Genomic DNA, 20163 nt, shown 5'->3' with positions numbered 1-20163 from the left:
CATTAACATAAAATGTATCCCCTCCAATGATGTAACTACACTGAGGACCAGTGCCACATTTTCAAGTACCCTCTCTCCCTGTAGGCTGATAGAAAACTCTTATTTTCCAATAAATACTTAATACTTATCTTTCTTATATATAATAATGGGAGAATAACCAACCTTATTCAATAGATGAGAATCCACTGAAAATAATCTCCAGTTTCTGTTAATAACCTCAGCTATAGCCAAACTATCCAAAGTGCGGTTAGTAATAAAGGCAGACCCCCCAAAACTATCATTATTATACTTTATACCTCAGTTGTCCCTTACTAACTGGTCAATATTATTAAGAATGGGGGTATAAACCCCTAAAGATCTCTTAGTGGTTACTTCTGTCTTGATTTCATTTTAAAAAGTTTCCAGATAATCCCTAGTAATAAACATATTCACCAATATGTCACACTCAAAAATAAAGGAATTAAAATCTGATATCATCCTTGCAAGCCTTACTAACTGGCTTTAACAGCTGATTTATTTTGATGTTGTAGATGCCACCTAAAATAATACAAATAACAATTAGAAAAAGTTGGTTTGCGAAATATATTAGAAACCAGACATCCATTAACTTTACTAAGTTTTTTTTAAGCTGACATTAAGTTTTTGTTCCTATTTGTTCTCAGCCTGGTGTTAGCTCATCTAATGGTGCATTCCAAACATAGACCTCCAACAACTATATAAGGTATTGCATTGGCAGACCAGGCAGTGGTGACATTTAAGTTATCTATAAGAAACAGAATATAATGGCACTTCATAAAGCCTTTCTAAATAGTTCATAATATCCCTGCAAGATTCTTTATAGTTTATTATAAAATGGGCAGTTTGAGCCATTTGTACCACCTTTTAATGCAGCTTAGTATTTGAACACTGTAATACTAAAATAGCCAAAGCTAAAGTTGGAGGAAGGTTGAAAGGATGATTCTGAATGTTCATGGATCTGTCACTGTAATTGAACCAAGAAGCTAGAGCAATGGATTCTTGATGGTTTTATTTATTTATGTATGTATGTATGTATGTATGCATGCAGTATTATGCTAAAGTGATGGTTTTCATCAGGAATATGCGCATGCACATCTAAGCCACAGAAGTGCTAGATTCTAGTGCACAGCACTGAGGGACCAACCTTCTAAACTGGGCAGTATGCCAAAGCCCAGCTCTAACAGTAAACAGCTTGCATTGAGCTACAAGAAGTTTATCTTTAGTATTTTTTGGGTCTATATTATAAGATCAACGCTTGAAAACATTGAACAACATATGGTCGACACCATATGGTCGATGTCTTCAAACATCGACCTTATAAAAAGACATAAAAAGAAAAAAGTACCCTAATGGTTTTAAGCAGGGGGGCAGGCCCCTGTGGACCCCCCACATAGGGGGGTTGTGCCCCTCAAACTCCTCGCTACTTAAATATACCAACTCCGAGACCGCACTACATTGCAGTAAATGGAAAATTCCCCTTATGGAGATTTCAATTTACACGCTCGAGATTCTGAGTGTTCGATATTCTCGTGTTGACAATGTCAGACTCAACATTGTCGGCTTTCGAGAATATAATATAGACCCTATTTTTTAATGCTGTCAGCTATTTTAGCTTGCATTTAGCTGCAAGTACCTCTTGAGGCTAAGCACAAATTTCTTCTGAATCCCACTTCTCCTATAGTGAATCAGACAAAATGTTACCCTGTAGTATTACAAACACTAAACACCTGCATAAAGACCAATTCACTTGAGAGGAATCTCATTTCAGGTTTCTGAAACCTAGCAGCTTTGTCAGGAATCTGTATCAAACACTTTCCATGGATGCAGTCTGCAGTATCAGAAGAAAATGTTATTTCCTAGAAACGTCAAATGATGAAGCCACTGACACTAGTAAACATTCAGCAGAACCATGCAACACCTTAGCAAGCTCCAGCACACCATCATGGAAACATTCTTATTTACTTATTTGAGTCTGCTTGTTTACTTAACTACATATTTGACTTGGAATATTTAAGTGTGAGGTTCCAGATGTCATGGAGAGAAGAACTCCTAGACATTAAATAACCAGAGACTTATATATTGTTTACTTTACATTAAATCACTATGACGCTGACAATTATGTAACAATACTTTGACTGTGAAATACAAAATTATTCACGGTTATGTAGAAAATAATCTAAGACAATATGACTAAAGAGATTCAAATGTGCACATAAGACAAACTATAAAATTATTAATGCAAGCACTTTTGAACAACAATCTAGGAACAAGGGCTGTAGAAAATACGCAGAACTGACTGCCATTGATTAATCTGTACAAATCGTTACAATTGCAGTAAAAATGCTGTATGTTGGCTATGATAAGAAACATTAAATACAATTTAAAAAGCAAAAATTCACAGAATGTTTTAATTTAAATGGATGTGAATGTTCTTAATTAGTCTCGGATTACTGCCTTGCTCCAAACAGCATAAAAAATACTCTAAATGCATTTATCCAACAATACAGAATACTGCCTTAAAAATTAAAATGGCTTCAGATAAAAAGCAGTGCAAGTTTTTCCTTCTTGTCGCCCAAACTTTCAAACTTCTCATCAATGGATACTGTCCACCTTTAACAAAACTTAAAAACTAGAATCTCATCTTAAACAAGATCTCACTCTGTTGACCTTCATTTCGAATTATTATGCTGAATAAGCATTCACAAAAGATGGCACCTACATGCTGTAACTCAGTCCCACAGTACATTGCAAAATGCGTACCCATTATTTAGAAAGCTGCTTAAAGAAAATTTGATGAAGCCCACAGTTGCACTTGCTTTGATGACATTGTTAATATTCATCTTTACTTACATTTTAATATAATGAGAACTCTGTCACAATTCTCTAGGAACAAAGTATATTTAAGCATAACCTTGATCAATGGATGGGAAATCGGAAATTCATTGCGGGTCTGGCCCCCATATCTCTGATACAGCAAACAGTAATGCCCAAACTAACATACCCCCCTGCCACATAACCTCTATAAACTTCCCAACATACCCCCTCCTAATAAATGCCCATGATACATAGGGGCACAATTTGGTTGGATTGTACAGCTAGGCTTATAAACGTGATCATCAGCCAAGTATACACCTATGAACCCATAAACCTATATAGGTGTATGGAAATAGCTTCCTTGTATATACAATATATAAAGCCTCATTGCATTAATTTTCATAAGATGTCTTTTGTATTTATCCCATCACTGTCTTCATTCTGTCTGTGATGACTTGAATATAAGTGAGTTATATATCTTTCTGTCAACTGTTATATGCAATATCTTTATACCATGACCTAAAATGAATGAATAAGTAAGTAAACAAATAAATAATACCACGTAAGTTACTGATTTGATAATACTGAAGAAGTTTAGGTTATACCTCACCTGTAGTGTAATAATTTTTTTAAGATACGGCCTATAATTCTGTCGTGCTACAACATGACAATTCCAATAAGTGAGATACACGGTATTATGAGTTGATCTCTTGTTATAACTATCTTGCTATGTGACCTGGACATGAAGAGGTCCACCCCGAGAGCAGAGTGAAACAAAGCTCGAAAAGTAAATCTTAATATCCATGTCAAAAAATCACAAAAAGTGAGTTGTGCTTGGAAAGACTTGATTATAGTTCTTTTTCGTACACTGAGCTTTAACTGCTCCAATGTACTATGAGTTACAGAAAAAAAGTACAGGATCACAAAGCATTTTACATTTTTGAGAGCTATAAAACACTTAATGCTGCCTCATAGCCAGTAGGTTGAATCGTGTACCTTTGATCCTGTAAAAAAAGCTACAATACACTTCTTCCTGCCACATACAAAACAGAGATGTAGCAGCCTGTAGTGTCTTGTAGCATTTAAAGCTGTTTTGTCTTTTTGTTGTTTGTCTGTTGTTGGTTGCTGATATGTTCTAGCAACAGAGAAAAGTGCTTAACACAGGTATGTCAGTTAGGTACCTAACAAAATTGTTTTTCTTTCTAAAATTCAGAATATAATTGTGGCAATCCATGCACTACAATATTTTTTACTGCACATTGAAATGCATTCTTGTCAGAAATTCAGAAAAATGTCTTAAAAAATGGAAAAGCCAAATCTAGATTTTTCTAGATGTTAATTAAAATATACAGAGTAGCTTTCATATCCATACTTATTTTTATCTAGGACTGAATAAATATCAAGTTGTAGATCTTAGATCATGCTGAGCTTTGCGCCATGCAAGTTCATTAGTTAAGGATGGACATTTTTCTGAGGACATTGGTTATAGGCCACCTTTAACTGGATGGGTGACAGTTGTGGATTACAGTTTATCACTACATAGTGATATTCATGGCTATGGAGATCTGTAGTAAACCTTGCTATCCTATTGCAACCCTGTTCAGGTTTTTGTAGAAGTACACACTATGTCTGTAAATACATTTGTTAAGTAAAGGAGACAAGAGACTCAAATATATAGCTATGATAATTAATTGAACACTAGGTGACATTTTTTTTTGCCTTATATGGACAATCAACCTTTTGGTCTGTTCTAGACAGAAACATTTTATATATTCAACAAGGTGATCTGTTTATGCATTGTGAGGCCAAATAACTTGGCAGCAATAACTCCAACTATATATAATTGAGTTATCATAAAAAATGGTAGTGGTACCTTAAGTTGTACCATGAGTGAATGTTGAAATATCTATCATTTACTTATTACTACAAAAAAAGTTTTTGGTCACACTGATGTAAACCCCTCTCACCCTGGAAATGCTGACATCTGACATGGAATCAAAGATGATCTTATAACTTTCAACTAGTAAAGAAGAGTTCGTCATCTGCAAGAATTAAGTCATTAGATTATTACAGGAAACCACCATTCTCACTATCATCATCCATGTAATTTCTTATATATGACAAGCTAACATTAAACTCTGTGGGACCCCCTAGAATAACTATCTATGTTAAGGAGATTGCATTATTCCATTTGATAGACTGAATTCTGTATTTTAGATCAAGACAGCACTGCTGACTGAGATGCACAAAAATTTGCCATGATCAAAAGTATTGAAAAGAGACATGGAGGAGCTCTCGGATTATGTAGCCCAGGCGGGTATGACCCTAGCCCTGAGCAACATCCTACCATCATTCAGAATACCACAGTTCAAGCAGAAAATGATTGATTTCAACAACTGGCTAAATTTCTGGTGTCATTCTAAGGGGATCCAGTTTCTGTCTGCCTGGGATGACATGATTGATAGACCTCGATGCTTTGCCAGAGATGGCCTGCATCTGTCACCCCTGGGCTTCCGGATACTGGCCAAGGCTCTTGCCACCCCTATAGTGCCTTTTTTAGGTGGTGTTCCAAAGACCAAATTACCACCGTAATATCTACAAACAAATGCAATCTGAGGGTCGTGTTGCTAAATGCTAGAAGTCTAAATCTCAAAATGCACTTGTTCGATTCACTCCTTAAAATGGAGAACATCGACATTTTTGCTGTAACAGAGACCTGGTTCAGGGCAGCAGAAAGCACCCCTACACTACCAGGCTATAACTCATTCCACACCGTTCAGCCCCAGAACTTAGACCGAAGCTCCAAAGGTGGTGGTGTCTCCATATTCATAAAGGATGCGCACACCCCCAGATGGGTAGCCCAACATAATGCATCAGAGATACTTCAGGTTCAGCTAACATTGGGTAAGACAACGATTCAGGTCGTAGCCTGCTGTAGGTCCCCAACCATGTCCCAAGACTCACACTCCACATTCCTAAGTACCATGGAGAATATCAGGGTCCAACCTAACACTCTTTTGCTAGGTGACTTCAACTACCCCTCCATTAACTGGGTAAATACTCATGTACCAATACACTTGCCCAACGTTTCCTGGAGTTCATTAGTTCCAATGCGCTAGACCAGCTCGTTCTTACCCCCACTAGGGGTAGCAACATCCTTGACCTGGTCATTACTAACATGGGCGACCATTGCTCTACACCAATAGTCAGTTCTTCCCTGGTTTGAGCCGACCGCAAACTAATCACTTTGGAAATCCACACCCCCCCCCCCCCCAGCAAAGGTAACCACCATGAAAAACTTCTCCAAAGCTAACTTTGGGATCCTAAAAACAGAGGTGGCTAACTTTATGGCACCCAAGCAAATTGAGAATAGTTGTGTGACTGCAGAATCATACACCAATGCACTGTACGAACATGTACACAAATGCATGGATCTCACCATACCCAATAGAAACAAGAAACTCTCCTCCAAAAGAAGGAAGCCAATCTGGTGGTACCCTACCATAAACAAACTCTACAACAGTAGGAGGAAACTGATGCGAAATAAGGTGAAGTCCCAATACTAGAAAAACTCCCTTATCTGCCTCAACAAAAAGTTGAGATCCCTCATCAAATCCTCTAAAGCTAGGTATGAAAACAGAATTGTAGCAGATAGTAATGACAACTACAAGGCCTTCTATAGTTATGTAAAAATCTCCACGGCAATACCCAGATTTGCTCTGAGCTACTGCACAATGGTACCTCCTATACCGAGCCAACAGATATTGCCAGTATACTGGCCAACAGATTCAGTCCCAACTTTACCCCCTCCCCCCCCCACAAAGGACCAATCACAATACCAGTAGATTGCCAAGCACCCAGTATTACTGCTGCACAGGTTAAAACAGCACTGTCCAGGGCCAAGAATACAGCTTCTATGGGACCTGACAATATCCCTGGTTGTGTTCTACATGGACTACAGAGTGAACTGGCACTTCACCTGTGTGCTCGGTTCAATCACAGCCTTACCTCAGGTTTTGTCCCTGCCGAATGGCGCACTGCTACAGTTATCCCTCTCCACAAAGGAAGAGCAACTACAGACCCTGGGAACTATCGCCCCATTAGCCTGATGAGTCTGATATGCAAAGCTATGGAACGCATCATCATGGACCTAATAAACAAGGATATAGGGAATCTCCAAACTTTGGATCCCACACAGTTTGGTTTTGTGAAGGGTATATCATGCCTGCTCAACTTGGTCGACTTCTTTGAGTCAGTCACCAGAGCTGTGGATGAAGGCAAGGTGGTTCATACAGCCTACCTTGATCTGGCCAAGGCTTTTGATACCATTCTCCACTCAGGAATCATAGAAAAACTCACTAAGCTTGGCATCAACCTCTATATCACAAGGTGGGTTGCAAGCTGGCTCATAGATAGAACCCACAGTGTGAAAATAGCTGACTCCAAGTCAGACTGCCAATTAGTCACGAGTGGAGTCCCACAGGGTTCGGTCCTGGGTCCTCTCTTGTTTGGTATCTACTTCTCTGAAGTCCAGGCCAACACGAAGGGACTCTGGTTGACAAAGTTCACAGACGATTGCAAGTTGGGAGCTATTATTAACTCCCCAAGTGATGTTGACATCCTACAGAATGGCCTCACTGTGACCAACGACTGGTGTCAGAACCACGGCCTTAAGCTTAATGCCAAAAAATGTGTCATCATCCCCTTTAGGAAAAACCCGGTCCCCATGAATTACCACATTGATGGTAGCCCACTGAACACAGAAAACGTTATAAGAGATCTGGGAACACAGGTTGACAGAAACCTCTCTTTTGATCACCACATTGCCACTGTGATCAGAAAGTCCTTCTATGTGGCACATCTCATTACTAAGGGTTTTGCATCCAAGAAGAAAGAGGTCATTGTCTCCCTCTACTCTTCCCTCATTAGGCCAATCATCGAGTACAATGCTCCATTTGGCATGTACCTCACTAGACACCTGCAACAACTGGAGAGGCCGCAAAAGCAGATCATAGGCCTTAAACACTTGTCCTGTATGGACAGACTCAAAAAACTCCAACTATTCTCTGTCTCATATTGCCTACATAGAGGCGATCTCTGCTTGACTTACATAGCCATGTCTGACCCAGCTCTGTTAGAAATGCTACATCTAAAGAAATCCCTATCCTTCCACATCACATGCTCCAGAGACCTCAACCTCATTACCACAATTAACAGAACATGCTGGAGGGACAGGTTCATAACCCAGAGACTGCCCATGCTATGGAACAGACTTCTCACACATGCCAAGCAGAGCACCTCGCTGACCCTCTTCAAAAGAAATCTTGATGAGTGGATGGGAAACAGAAAATTCACCATGTGGATAACACCAGTGGCTCTACTCGATAGAGGCACTGGGAACTAAGGTCAGGTGGCACTATGCCAGTGTAATCCAATGGCTAGGCTTGTAAAGGCCCCAGGGCCATTAGCCTAGTACACACCCATGAACCAATGAACCTATGAATGAGTAAGGAAGCTCAAGAAAAACTGACCCATTTACCTTGTTAATATTTAACTGAGCTCAAATATGCAAAACAACATACAGTGGAATGCTATCTGTTCCTTGGTCAGCGCTAAAGGTATGCTGGGAGTTAGAGATGGGACTGCTGTTGTTCAAGTGTTTAAGAATGCTTAAGAATATGTAAGTGAATGCATTTTCAAAAATTTTTAGTACAGTAGACAAAAGGGCAATGGGATGATAATTGTTAAGAGCAGGTGAAACTCTTCATTTGTACAGAGAGAGAAGTATTTTTTCCAGAATGCTGGTATTTCTATGCATTAGATACAGTGGCTGATACATATTGCAACATACATTGCTCACTCACACACACACACACACACACACACACACACACACACACACCCACACACGTGCATGTATATGTACAAACGTATCTATATTTATATGGTTATGGTTCATTTGATCTAAAGCTCATTTGAATAAACAAAAACAAAAAACAGTAGTACATTTGATTTTAAAGTCATTTGATATAAACCTCAAATGACTGAATCTCATTTGTTTAAAAATTTGATCTAAAATTCATTTGATTTAAACCCCAAATGACTGAATCTCATTTGTTTAAAAATTGTGTTAGCCTGCAGAAAATGAAAATTGGCTTGGTTTTGGAGCATTAGAATTACAAGGAAATTAGTGTTGATCAGTATTGCTTCCTTGTTAATGCCACTGTTAAGTTGTCCCTCCGTGTCCAGAAGTATGTGTATGTGTTCCAGCAGGGATTCAGTATGTCAGGGTATACTCTTATCATGATTGTGCATCTGTGGGGTTAATATATTTAACTTAGGGGTGGGAGCATGCCTCCCTGCAGAAAAGCTTTTGGAGATATATTTAGAGCATGTTACATTTTCAGTGAAATGAGTTTTGATGTTTGGTGATTTTTTTGAAATGTAATTTGTGCCATTGTTTTTTTTGTTTTTTTTTTCAATTAAATGTAGTGTGTGTGTGTGTGTGTGTGTGTGTGTGTGTGTGTGTGTGTGTGTGTGTGTGTGTGTGTGTGTATGTGTATATATATATATATATATATATATATATATATATATATATATATATATAATGGTGCAGTGATGCAGTTGTTAGTATTGCCACCTCACAGCAAGATCCCTTCCAAGCTGCTTGCAGCTTGTTGTGTCTGACAGGAATGAGAACCATTACCTGCTGCCCTACAGCATACTCTCTAGCTTGAGCATTCCTGTCATACCAGACCTTTTTCTGTTGTTGGGCTTCTGTCAGGTTCTCCTGGTCCAAGCCCATGAGTTCCTGCAGCCTTGTCCTGAGGTTTAAGACATATGCCACAACAGACTCCTTGTGAGATTCACACTCACCTTCCCACTCATCTCAAATTAAATCTAGAGGTCCCCTCACCCTATGCCCATACAGCAGCTCAAAGGGTGAAAAACCTGTGGATTCCTGAGGAACATCTCTGTAAGTAAACAGATGGGGCAAATGTTTGTCCCACTCCCTCTTAAAGTGGTCTGCAAATGCCCGTAGCATGGACTTCAGTGTAGAGTTTAACCTTTCAACAAGATCATTAGTCTGGGGATGACAGGGGGTGGTCTTCAGGTGATTCATCCCACAGTACTTCCACAGACAAGCCAGCAGGTCTGACATGAAATTGGCACCTCTGTCAGTCGGTATTTCTTTTGGGAAACCTATTCTGCTGAAAATCTCTAACAAAGCATTTGCCACCTTTTCTGCCTCAATGGAGGACAAATCCACTGCCTCAGGGTATCTTGTAGCATAATCTACTACCACTAGGATATACTTTTTCCCCTGTGGAACTTGGGGTACTCAGAGGCCCCACAATATCCATAGCTACCCTCTGAAATGGCTTCTCAATCACAGGCAAAGGCATCACAGGACCTCTCACCTTGTCTCCTGGGTTGCCTACCTTTTGGCACTGCTCACAGGTCTTGCAGTACATGGTTACATCTCTGGAAATTCCAGGCCAATAGAAGTTCTGCATAATGCGTCTCTTTGAATGTTTTATGCCCATATGACCTGCAAAGTGAATATCATGGGCTATGTCTAGAAGCACCATATGGTAGGCTCTTGGTACTACCAACTGCTGTATCCTCTCACCTTCTAGCCCTTCTATACAGTAACCCTTTGTCCCAGTATACAGATTCCCCCTTCCCTTGAGAATCAGGTCCCTCACTAGCTACCTCTCTCAGTCCTTGCAATGTAGGGTCTGAGAGCTGAGCCTGTCTCAATTCTCTCTTTGCAATCCTCTCCAGCTCCCATTCCACAGGAAGTCTGGCATCCTCTGACAGTGGTGCCTCACTGTCATCCTGGGTACTACTACTCACCTCAACCTTTGCAGTCACTCTGTCCAAGTGAACATCAGTACCGACAAGCAGCTGTGGCTCTCCTTCAGTCTCACTGCTACAGCGTAGCTTTCTCCCTGAAGTAACCATCTCACCAGTCCTGGCTGCAAGTATGTGGTCTGTCTGGGTCTCCCCCAGGCTAGCAGACAGACATGCTTGTCTCGAAGCCTGACTGTGTGTAACTGCATAAAAACATGGTATTGCCTTATCAAAATCCTTCCCTATCAGGATATATGCAGGATGGTAGTTCGGTACCCCTGTTGTCTCAAGACAACCTACTATTGGCATTTTGTCTTTCACACTTGCTAGCTCTCTCACCTTTTGATCCCCACCTTGGACATCTGTATGCCACATGGCCCCACTGGTTGCATTCAAAACATTAAACCCTAGATCCTGGATGTGTACCTGGACTAATGGCTTCCCCTGCTACTGGCAGATTCTGTTTGGGCAGTCTGGGCTGCATACCATGGGTTCCTTTAGATCCATGAACAGTACTGGTGGTCCCTTTCCTGTGCAGGGATGCCCTGCTTGCTAGGTATAGGTCTCCCTTCTTCCCCAACTCATCTGAAGTAGCACATTGTCTATCAGTTAACCAGATCCTCATGTCCTCAGGCAATGTGCTAAGGGCTTGTTCCCTCACCAAAAGGTCTTCCAGCCCTTCAAAAGTGGTACCTGACATCCACACACCCACCTATGAAAATAAGTGCTCAGTTCAGCAACATATTCACACACACTTTCATCTGCCTTCTGTCTATGCTCATTAAACTTTTTCCTATACATTTCGGGTGTTAGCTTAAAAAATTCTAACAAACAGTTCTTAACAGTAGTATAATTAAAACAGTCAATGTCAGACATTTTAGACAACCCAGTTACAGCTTTACCATGGAGTAAGGGGGTCAGGAACCATACCCAGAGCCTTTGGTCAACATCATACTCTTTACATACCCTCTCAAACATGTGAATGAAACTATCAAAATTATCCCCCTCTGTAAACTGGTGAAGGAATTTACTGATCGTTTGTGCTTCTGGAGTCCAGTTACTCCCTTCCCCATTATGTCCATGACTCTGGCAAAGAGTCAGCATCTCCTTTTTATACTGCCTCTGCCTTTCCTTTTCCTCATTTTCCAGGTGTAGCAGTTTCTCATTCTCCTCAGCCTGCAAACGTCGCAGTTTCTCATTGTCCTCACTCTCTAGATGCCTCAGTCTCTCTGCTGCTTCTATTTCCACATGCTTGGCCTCCAACTTAAGTTTCTTTAGCTGCAGGTGGATTTTTAGGTCCTCTGCAGAAAGGTTGAGCTGTCAATTCTCTGAGTGCTGCAATCATGTCTGCCTTAGTCAGGTTTCCATGCACCAGTCCCCTAGCCTGGCACATCTCAGCCAGCTGGCTCCTTGTCAGCTTTCCATACTCCTCTGCTGACACACTTCCTGCTCTCCCTGACTAACTAAGCTACCAAAAGAAATAAAACAATTGTGATCTGAACTCTGAGTATTCACTGCATGGTTGATTTAGAGTACAAAAACACCTTCAGTGGTCACTGTACACAAGCTACAAGAATTCACTATCCACACCACTACAAGCCAATTAGTATTTGCCAACCAATTAATGTGTGGCATGGATATCCCACCACTGCCAAACAATTCATATGTGATGCCCATGCACTGGCCCAGCAATCAAGGAGCCTCAGTCCTCACCACTAACACCAGTGATGGGCATCCATATAGGGAAAGGATAATAAATACACACACAGTAAAGTACAATTTCCCTTAAGAGCACACAGAGATCACAGTCAGTCTGGGGCTGGTTTCTCCCTCTCTCTCCAGGTCCCCAGTAAGACTCCACACTGGCACAGCTATAGGGTCCAGATCTCAGCCTAGTGGGCAAGCTAAAACCTCCAGCACCCTCTCTGTCCAACCAGTGCTTCATGTCCCTGCCCAATTAGCTGTTTTGGCATACAAATGATGACAGGCTATCAACAATATTACTTCATTTTTGTTTCATTACAATGCAGACATTCTCATAGTAAACCCATTTCAAAAAGATATAAAAGATATAAAGATATAAAAGCTTGTCTTTCCTGTAATTTTTGTGATGTATAGGTCAGTCACTACAAACACTTTACTAATATGTTATCAGATAACACCTTTTTGCCAACTGGCTGAACTTATCCATAATTTAGTGTTTGGTACCTTTGAAGAGATAGTGACAATATCTAATTTTTGCATATTGCTTAAATGTAGAGTTATTATTAGCCTATGGTCCTGAAACATGTCAACCGATACTCCACTGTGATATAATTTCTCTGTAACCCTCTTATCTAAAGTAACTCCATCACCCTCTGCCAAAAGCCTACAGTCCTAGTCATCCCAGCCTGAGACATACTCAGCATTGCTCATATGGTAATATCTGTAAGAAAAGAACTGAGCTTTCAGTTAACAAAAAAAAAAAAAACTACCAAGCACCATAGTTATTCAACCTTTCAGTTCTTGGTGTTGTATAACAAAGTATTATACCTGATATATTTGTTGACTTATTAAATTATATTCACTTATATTTTACATCTTTAGCAAACCACTGTTATCTTGGCTACTGCTTATATTAATCTCCATTTATCATGTGTGTTGATTTACAGATCCTTTTTTAAATCAACTTCAATTTATAGTCTGTAATCTGCTGTTAAAGATGGAGATTACAATATTTACAGATCCAAATTGTGAAGAACAGTGTAATCACAAAAATAATGTTTATCAAAAATGACTATATACTTCCCAGCAGCAAAAGTTAATATATTTCATTATTTCCCATGTAAGTACAGGGATTCTTAAATACACTGACAATCTATTCAGTACAACATATCATAGGTTCATAGGTTTTTGAACAAACGTAAGACCTATTGGCCATTCAAGGAGCCTAATGCCCCACATCTCACTCTGTATCTTTGAGGTACCACAGTAGTCATCCACTTCCTCCTTGATGAGCTGAGTTTAAATGAGAGGGGTACTTTACTCCACAGGCATGGGAATCTTTGCGATATAAGTTATCAAGTTTCATGGTATAGTTGATTTTTTTTTTGCCATGGCCAAATGTCATCTTATGTTAAGTCACCGGGTTGGAGGTATTCTAAACAAATGGTTTCAAACAGAAAGGAGTGTTGTAATACGTCAGGCATAAGTATCCTCTAAGAAAGTAATACCATATACAGAAGAAAGAAATTGCTGTAGTCTTGTAGTATAAAGCCCGAAAGCCCTTTGATTCTCTTTGTGAATAGTCTTTGTACCTTTTCCAAATGCATCAGATAGTAAGTAAACAGATTGCAAAACAGGGAGCAGTATTCCATAACTGGTTTAATAATATCTCTATACAAAGAAATGATTACTGCTTTGGCACAGCTCTCAACTCCATGGAGGTTCAGGTGGGAAAATCCATATGCTTTGGGGATGGTAGTAGTTATATAGGTATCAAACAAAACATCATTATCTATAAAGACTCCAAGGTCTTCTAACCTTTTTCTCAGTTTCTAATTGCTGCTAATCAATAGTACACAAGCTGGTGAGGGGAAAGGAGGGAGGTTTATTAAATGCCAGATTGCTGCATTTTTTTTTCACATTCAAGACAAGATGATTTATACTGCACTGTTTGTGTACAATAGCCAGTACTATTTGAAGGGAGGTTTTATCAGCTTGGTTAACTCATTACAGTTGGGTAGTGCCTCTAGTTGTTTCTGCAGTTACACCCTACTAATGCCTCTAGGTGTCAAACATTGCTTGTTCATATTTGCATTAATAATTCCAAAACCATGTTACAAACAAAGTATTAACATATTTCATCTTAAAGCTTACACAGTGGCAAACACAACAATATAGATATCTGACCTCTGTCTAGTGCAGGTAAAGATATATGAATTGTTGTTCATATATATATACTGATTTATATTGCCATAAATGTCATGTTTTTTCTACATATCTCAGCAACTAAGTAGCACAGACAGAACTGCTTACCCTCATATGAACGCTCTCAACTGGGTGAACAAAATGCTGCTCACAGTATGTGTGTAACGTGAGTGGTTACTGAGCTAGTGTAAGTTGTTTATAAAATATTGCAAATGTAATAGTTACTGAGTTTACTTGACTTATACAATGTATTTTAATTCCTAGAACATAAATAATACTGCCATTATAAAAATAGTTTGTGCTGAAAAGTTTGTAATTTACACTTCTTTGTTAACCCCTATGGTTCCAGAGATATGAACATTTGTTTGAAATGTGAAGACAATTTGATTCATTAAAAATGTAGGTTCCACCCATTGGAAGTCACAGTGCAAAATTCTAGAGCTCCATTGGAGGAAATGAGTTAAGGACAATGTTATGTTTGCAGTCATATGTTTACTTTATGAGCTAGACTATGTAGTCAGCTTTGATGTTTGAGAAAAAGATGGCAAACAGGAGTAGCACCAGGACAGAGTTTTGATGAGTCTACTGGTGACTCGGAATGGTGAAGATAGGACTCCTTTTATATTTACCTGTTGTATATGACCATCAGAGGCATAGCTGGCTCACTCAGTGCCCTGCGTCTGTCCCATAAACTACTGCCCCATTCCCACAGCTCATCAAGTGAAGATTAAAAAAGAAGGACTTCTGCAAAACTGCAGGATGTCATCTGGCTTCCTGCAAAGAGTACCCAATCCACCAGCCTCTCTCCACAGTTCTTCAAGTGAAAAGCAAAAAAAGGCCACTCTTTCTAATGGCACACCAACCAGGTGGCTAGCTATGTGCCCCCTCCTTCCTGCCCTAGCTCTTTAATGGAAGAGCAAAACAAAAAGTCCATGATCAGGTACCTGAGGCTCCTTAAATGTAGGAGCCAAGCAGGTCCGATTTCTGTGGCTTCGTCCAAAGCTCCTTCCTCACATTTCATTTAAAAAAAACAAATAAAATAGATACTGCTCACTACAAATGTAGTAAGCAGTTGCTACAGTTTATACCCCCACAGATAGTACTACAGTACTCAGGTTTTCATTTTAAAAAACATTTTTTTTTACTTTTAAACTATATCAAACAGCTTGTTACAATATGGCAAGCAGTTGTTACAGTTTAGACAATACACAGCATGCTACAGCACTCAGGATTGACCACAAATGCATTACCGGCTTTTAAAAGCCAGTATTGCACTAAAGGCTGATCTAGATAGGGATGGTTCACTTAGTGGATGCATATATGAAGCTCACTGAGGATGAACTCCTTAAATATTATGATAACGTTAAACCTAAGACTAGTGGGATAACTAAATGTAATCTTAACTTTAAAGAGAGAACAGCACTAAGAATCTGCAGGAAAACAAATTAATTATGATAAAACCTGCAGATAAAGGAGGACTTATTACTATTATGGACACGGCGCATTATGTTAGGTCCATGGAAATTATGTTAAGTGAAGAAAAATTTTATAAGAAAATTTTGATCAAGGATGTACATGTGATTATTAGTTCTGTTTTTAATTCTCTGATGGATGTGTTTAGAGGAGGCCTCATTACTAAGGATACCTATGATTATTTTGTTGTCCCAAATCCCCTTATACCTATAATACAGGGGTTACCAAAGGTGCATAAAAATCCATCTGATCCCCCAGTGAGACCCATAGTGGCCGGTGGAGGATGGGTTACTGAACCCCTCTCAGTTTATGTTGAGAAACATCTCATGCCAGTAATTAATTTGAACAAGTTTGTCCTCAGGGACTCTAAACAGTTCCTTATTGATCTTTATGACTGTGTCAAGGATGCCCATGAGTTAGATAGTATACTTTTTGTTACCTTGGATATACAATCTCTTTTTACAGTTATCCCCAATGACCTAGGGGTTCAGTTTGTACATGAATATCTTATAGAACACAGTGATCTTTCCCTGGTTCAGATTGATCTGATTACATATTTTCTGGAAATGATATTAGAGAACAATATCTTCACTTTCAATGGTGATATGTATATTCAGTAACATGGAGATGCTATGGGGACTTCATGTGCCAATAGTTATGCAAACATGTTTTTGGCACATTGGGAGAACACTATACTTTTGGGACAGAAGAATTTAAGGCACATGTCTTATTCTACCGATGTTTTGTAGATGATCTCTTCTTATTGTGGAGAGGTAGCGTGGATGAATTGTTTGCATTTCATTGTGGAATTAATACGCTTACCACTTGTCTGCAATTTACCATGAATTGGTCACCTTTATGAATTGAATTTCTTGACCTTTACATTGAGAAATTATGCAATGGCCTTATTAATACAGGTATATTTCGTAAGTCATGTTATAGGAATTCGCTCCTATTTAGGACCAGCATGCACCCTGGATATATCTTTCGAAATCTGATTCGAGGCCAAGGTGTTAGGGCATCTAGGCTGAACCCTTTGGAAGATAATTTTCTAGAGGAACTTAATAGTCTAGGGAAAAGGTTGTTATCCAGAGGATATCGAAAGGACGAGATTGTTGATTCACTGCAAGATGTTAGTGGTTTACTTGCCGCACCATACTTTGGCCCTTTAAATGCTAGTAGCACTGACTATAAGTGTGATAAAAGCAAATCACTAAAAGTCCCCCTTTTTTATACTTCTGATAATAGGGAGCTAGTTGATATTTTCAGTAGGAATTGGTCTGTTCTCCAAGTGGATAATGACATTAAAGAGATAGTTGATGAACGACCTAAGTTCCTATACAAAAATAGAAAGAACTTGAAAAGACTTCTCTGCCATCAAAACTATAGTAGTGAATATAGTTTTGGAGGAGTTACTCATTCTTGTGGAGAGTGTAATTTCTGTCCATATATCAATACATCAGATAAATTCTATCATCCAGATTTACACAGGGAATATTCTTTTCAAGCTGATGCCACTTGTAAAACCCCTAATATCATTTATTTAGCTGAATGCCAAATATACCATTGCTTTTATGTTGGTAAAACTAACAGACCATTCAAGGACAGGATAAGAGAACACATTTATAATATCAGGAAATGATCTTAGAATAATGCATTGGCTAAACATGTCATGCGACATGATGACAGCCACCACTTTCTTTTCAGGGTCCTTGAGGTTGTAGCAATTAGTATCAGGGAAGGAGATATTAGGAACCATACTGAATTTAGGGAGACCATATGGATTATTACTCTTAGAGCGGATAGGGGAGTGGACTGAATGAAAGAGCCTCCATAAAACCTCTGCTGAAGAAACGGAGAATTCAGAGATGATTTTTTGTACACACATTTTAATATACACACACATATATATATATATATATATATATATATATATATATATATATATATATATATTCTTTATATGTATGCTTATGTCTTGTGTATTTTTTTATATATGTCCTTTTATATATTTATTTAGTGCTTGTTTGTATTTTTTATACATTTTTATACATACTTGAACTAATATGTATGTTACTTTAAAAAGCACACTTCAATTAGTGTGGAATCCTCCGTAGTGATTGGGTCATTGGTATTTGAATTTCTTTATAAAAGGATTTTCTCTTTAGTATTGTGTTTTATGGTCTGAAGAAGCTTATTAGCGAAAGTGCTTACCGTGTCTGTGTTGTACAAATAAAAGGTTTTATGCTTTTACATCTAATGGGACTGCTTGGTTACTTCGTTGGAACATTTGCAATATTATTTGTGATTTATTTCTACTGCAACGAAGTATTTGCCTTGTGGGCTGTTTGCTACATCTCTTTATTTTTACAGTGTTTTCAGTACCTTAGCCATCTTTTTAATAGATGTTTAGCCCATAACTTGCAAAGTAGGGTGGGCAGCTACATTTCCCCCAAAAGCAGAGGCACTTAATCCACTTGAATCTACATCAGGATCTAATCCAGCTATTGATGCCAGTAATCTTTTCTGCATATGTAGGTGGCATCTTCAGTGAAGGAAAGATATTTACTGAAAAGAACTTACCAGCCTGGAAAAGGGCATTTGCGAGGTCAGCCATATCACTGTGCATCACAAGGAAGCAGAGAGAAGTATCCAGTGTCATTGATTGCAACATGCATAATTACAAACCCAAAATCATAACAAGAACCATGGATATGCCTATTGACCTTAGTGAGATCCCTAACCTGAGTTCTAGAGAAGTGGGACACTGTAACTCTTTTCTTATACAGTCATGTGACTGTCCAACTCTTCATTCATTTCTTTTTTTTATCAAACTTTTTTATTTTGTTTTCATAACAATGAACAAACAAAATTATTATACAACAAACAAATAACTATTTACATATACCCATAGCTGATTAATACATCAAAGTTATACAAATCAACAACAATTAATATTTTTCAAGCAAATCTTTAAGTTTAAGCTAAGACTTGTATGAATGTGTAATATTAAAAGTTCTCATCTTTATAGCATGCAACTCACTACAGGCAACAAGTTTTGACAAGCAAATAAATTCAACACTAGAGGGGGTAGCCTTACTTTTCCAGTTTTTAGATATTGTTTTGCTAGCTATTACTAGAATAGACCATAGAAAAGGCACCCGAGTTTAAAGAATTATCTCAGGAATCATAGCATTAAATAAAACCAAAGATTTGGAAATATTACATCTATTTGACCATGGAGCTTGAATGAAGTTATTAATTTCTTTCCAAAAAGTGGAGATGACCTCACATTCATATACCATATGCATCCAGTCTGCTATTATTTTGGAATCACATCTCCAGCATTTAATTCAATTTGATTTATACCCAATTGTAATTTTGCTAAGAGTAACAAAAGCTCTGTGTAAGAATTTCCAAGTGAAAATGTTTCAATATGTAGTTTATACTATTTTCTTGTTTTCTTCAGTGAAGACTTTGCTATTAGTTTTTAAAGAACAATTCCAATAAATCATAAGTATGTGAGATCTAACCTACAAATTTTATACACTTGTGACAGGTATGATTTTTTTTGTGGCATTATTGTTAAAAAAGAATTCCAATATTTTGGGGAACAATTTCTTATCTAAATTAAATATCTTATTTATCTTTGTGTTTACAAAATATCTACATATTTGTAGTATTAATCAATTCTTAGAATTGTGATTGCATCTAGACCTTAAGTTTTAAACAGTATGTATTTCAGTACCATTTAAAAATTGATGCCAATAAGTTAAGTTATTTTGTTCTTTCAATTCTATCATTATGGTGAAATTGTGAGTTTCTAAGCATTCATTTGTATATGGTATTGGAAATATAGAAAATATTAAGTCCTTAATGCAATAATTAGAATAGGTGAACTTCAGGAAAGAAGAAAGAATATTATTTATATAGAGAGTTTGATTAGAAGAAATATTTCCATTTACACAAAAATCTTTGAATAGCCAGATAAAACAATTAAATTTGTTTATGACTGATTGTAATATGTTTATTATTTACAAATAATACTTCTTGATGTATTTGTTTCCATTTTGAATTAATTGATGAATT

Source organism: Protopterus annectens, chromosome 1.part1 (assembly GCF_019279795.1).
Source record: "Protopterus annectens isolate FY-2018-M chromosome 1.part1, PAN1.0, whole genome shotgun sequence".
Taxonomy (NCBI): Eukaryota; Metazoa; Chordata; order Ceratodontiformes; family Protopteridae; genus Protopterus; species Protopterus annectens.
This window is presented reverse-complemented; position numbering follows the sequence as displayed.